Below are 4,356 nucleotides of genomic sequence, written 5' to 3'. Positions count from 1 at the left end.
TCTTAGGATCGACAAAACCTTCCGGCTGCATCATATACAACTCTTCCTTAAGGAAACCGTTAAGGAATGCCGTTTTGACGTCCATCTGCCATATCTCATAATCGTAGTATGCGGCAATTGCTAACATGATTCGGACGGACTTCAGCTTCGCTACGGGTGAGAAAGTCTCATCGTAGTCAACCCCTTGAACTTGTCGATAACCCTTAGCGACAAGTCGAGCTTTGTAGATGGTCACATTACCATCCGCGTCCGTCTTCTTCTTAAAGATCCATTTGTTTTCTATGGCTCGCCGATCATCGGGCAAGTCAGTCAAAGTCCATACTTCGTTTTCATACATGGATCCTATCTCGGATTTCATGGCTTCTAGCCATTTGTCGGAATCTGGGCCCGCCATCGCTTCTTCATAGTTCGAAGGTTCACCGTTGTCTAACAACATGATTTCTAGGACAGGGTTGCCGTACCACTCTGGTGCGGAACGTGTCCTTGTGGACCTACGAGGTCCAATAGTAACTTGATCCGAAGCTTCATGATCATCATCATTAACTTCCTCCCCGGTCGGTGTAGGCACCACAGGAACATCTTCCCGCGCTGCGCTACTTTCCGGTTCGGAAGGGGTGACTATCACCTCATCAAGTTCCACTTTCCTCCCACTCAATTCTTTCGAGAGGAACTCCTTCTCCAGAAAGGATCCGTTCTTGGCAACAAAGATCTTGCCTTCGGATCTGAGGTAGAAGGTATACCCAATAGTTTCCTTAGGGTATCCTATGAAGACGCATTTCTCCAACTTGGGTTCGAGCTTTTCAGGTTGAAGTTTCTTGACATAAGCATCGCATCCCCAAACTTTTAGAAACGACAGCTTAGGTTTCTTCCCAAACCATAATTCATACGATGTCGTCTCAATGGATTTCGACGGAGCCCTATTTAAAGTGAATGCGGCAGTCTCTAAAGCATAGCCCCAAAATGAGAGCGGTAAATCGGTAAGAGACATCATAGATCGCACCATATCCAATAGAGTGCGATTACGACGTTCGGACACACCATTTCTCTGAGGTATTCCAGGCGGCGTGAGTTGTGAAACTATTCCACATTTCCTTAAGTGTGTACCAAATTCGTGACTTAAATATTCTCCACCACGATCTGATCGCAAGAATTTTATTTTTCTGTCACGTTGATTCTCAACTTCACTCTGAAATTCCTTGAACTTTTCAAAGGTTTCAGACTTGTGTTTCATTAGGTAGACATACCCATATCTACTTAAGTCATCAGTGAGAGTGAGAACATAACGATATCCTCCGCGAGCCTCAACACTCATTGGACCGCACACATCGGTATGTATGATTTCCAATAAGTTGGTTGCTCGCTCTATTGTTCCGGAGAACGGAGTCTTGGTCATCTTACCCATGAGGCATGGTTCGCACGTTTCAAATGATTCGTAATCAAGAGACTCCAAAAGTCCATCTGCATGGAGCTTCTTCATGCGCTTGACACCAATGTGACCAAGGCGGCAGTGCCACAAGTATGTGAGACTATCGTTATCAACTTTACATCTTTTGGTATTCACGCTATGAATGTGTGTAACATCACGTTCGAGATTCATCAAGAATAAACCATTGACCAACGGGGCATGACCATAAAACATATCTCTCAAATAAATAGAACAACCATTATTCTCGGATTTAAATGAGTATCCATCTCGAATTAAACGAGATCCAGATACAATGTTTTTTTTTGAATATTTACTGTGAGGCAAAGCCCCACAGTCCTTTATTGTATAAATAACCACTGTACAAGTAAAACAAACTATACAAAGAAGGAAAACAAAAGGGGAAAGAGTCTACGTATTTGCTAACTAACTGTACTTGCTTTACAACAAAGAATCAATCCAAGCCAAAAGCTTTGGCTTGTTACAGTCCTTCACCCTGTGAGCAAGCAAAGAAATATCATGGATGAAATTACACTTCCAAGCACTGAAAGTAGCTCTCTCAGCTCTGAAAATTCTGCCATTTCGCCTAATCCAAATATTCCAGGCCGCTGTTAGTATAACTTCAACGAAGAAAGGGTGTGTGAAGTTAGACCTGGCGTGCAGGAGACATTGCAGGATATCTGAACCTCCAGACCAATCAATACCCAAATAGTTCCAGATTCTACAGCTGAAGGTGCAGTTAAAAAATAGATGTATCCTATTCTCATACGCCAACTCACTGCAGATGAGGCAAAGATTGTCATCCTGATGCGAGCGCCAGTGTCTCCTAACCAGCATATCCTTGGTGTTAAGTCTGTCAAAGAACAAAAGCCAGCCAAACACCTTGATCTTCATGGTGCATTTGCTCTGCCAAAGCCATTTACAGGGTTGTATTGTAGGCAAGTGGGAGTGCATGATCCTGTAAAAACTTTTTGCAGTATACCCTCCTGATTGACTAGGCCATATCCAAACATCAGGTATGGTGGGGTCTCTGTCTAACTACATGATCCAATTTTCCAATATGTGCAACTCAGCAGCAGCTTCCTGAGAAAGAGGCAGATAAATAACAATGTTCATGCTCAAAGCTGGCACTAAATAACAATTATTGAGGTTTAAAACTAATCCCGTGGGTAGATGCAGAGGTAGCGTGCCAACGGCGATCACATCGACCTTGGAACCATTCCCGACGCGCATCGTCACCTCGTCCTTTGCTAGTCTCCGTTTATTCCGTAGTTCCTGCTTTGAGTTACAAATATGAGCAACCGCACCGGTATCAAATACCCAGGAGCTACTACGAGTACTGGTAAGGTACACATCAGTTACTTGTATATCACATATACCTTGGGTGTTGCCGGCCTTCTTTTTGTCCGCTAAATATTTGGGGCAGTTCCGCTTCCAGTGACCACTTCCCTTGCAATAAAAGCACTCAGTCTCGGGCTTGGGTCCATTCTTTGACTTCTTCCCGTAACTGGTTTACCGGGCGCAGCAACTCCCTTGCCGTCCTTCTTGAAGTTCTTCTTACCCTTGCTCTTCTTGAACTTAGTGGTTTTATTTACCATCAACACTTGATGTTCTTTTCTGATCTCCCCTTCCGCTGATTTCAGCATTGAATATACCTCGGGAATGGTCTTTTCCATCCCCTGCATATTGTAGTTCATCACAAAGCTCTTGTAGCTTGGTGGAAGCGACTGGAGGATTCTGTCAATGACCGCGTCATCCGGGAGATTAACTCCCAGCTGAGACAAGCGGTTGTGCAACCCAGACATTCTGAGTATGTGCTCACTAACAGAACTGTTCTCCTCCATTTTACAGCTGAAGAACTTATCGGAGACTTCATATCTCTCGACCCGGGCATGAGCTTGAAAAACCAGTTTCAGCTCCTCGAACATCTCATATGCTCCATGTTTCTCAAAACGCTTTTGGAGACCCGGTTCTAAGCTGTAAAGCATGCCGCACTGAACGAGGGAGTAATCATCAGCACGCTGCTGCCAAGCGTTCATAACGTCTTGGTTCTCAGGGATTGGTGCATCACCTAGCGGTGCTTCTAAGACATAATCTTTCTTGGCTACTATGAGGATGAGCCTCAGGTTCCGGACCCAGTCCGTATAATTGCTGCCATCATCTTTCAGCTTGGTTTTCTCTAGGAACGCGTTGAAATTGAGGACAACGTTGGCCATTTGATCTACAAGACATAGTGTAAAGATTTTAGACTAAGTTCATGATAATTGAGTTCATCTAATCAAATTATTTAATGAACTCCCACTCAGATAGACATCCCTCTAGTCATCTAAGTGAAACATGATCCGAGTCAACTAGGCCGTGTCCGATCATCACGTGAGACGGACTAGTCAAGATCGGTGAACATCTCCATGTTGATCGTATCTTCTATACGACTCATGCTCGACCTTTCGGTCCTCCGTGTTCCGAGGCCATGTCTGTACATGCTAGGCTCGTCAAGTCAACCTAAGTGTATTGCGTGTGTTCCGAGGCCATGTCTGTACATGCTAGGCTCGTCAACACCCGTTGTATTCGAACGTTAGAATCTATCACACCCGATCATCACGTGGTGCTTCGAAACAACGAACCTTCGCAACGGTGCACAGTTAGGGTGAACACTTTCTTGAAATTATTATTAGGGATCATCTTACTTACTACCGTCGTGCTAAGCAAATAAGATGCAAAAACATGATAAACATCACATGCAATCAAATAGTGACATGATATGGCCAATATCATTATGCTCCTTTGATCTCCATCTTCGGGGCACCATGATCATCTTCGTCACCGGCATGACACCATGATCTCCATCATCATGATCTCCATCATCATGATCTCCATCATTGTGTCTTCATGAAGTCGTCACGCCAACGATTACTTCTACTTCTATGGCTAAC

This window comes from Triticum aestivum, chromosome 2D (genome assembly GCF_018294505.1).
Source record: "Triticum aestivum cultivar Chinese Spring chromosome 2D, IWGSC CS RefSeq v2.1, whole genome shotgun sequence".
Lineage (NCBI taxonomy): Eukaryota > Viridiplantae > Streptophyta > Magnoliopsida > Poales > Poaceae > Triticum > Triticum aestivum.
This window is presented reverse-complemented; position numbering follows the sequence as displayed.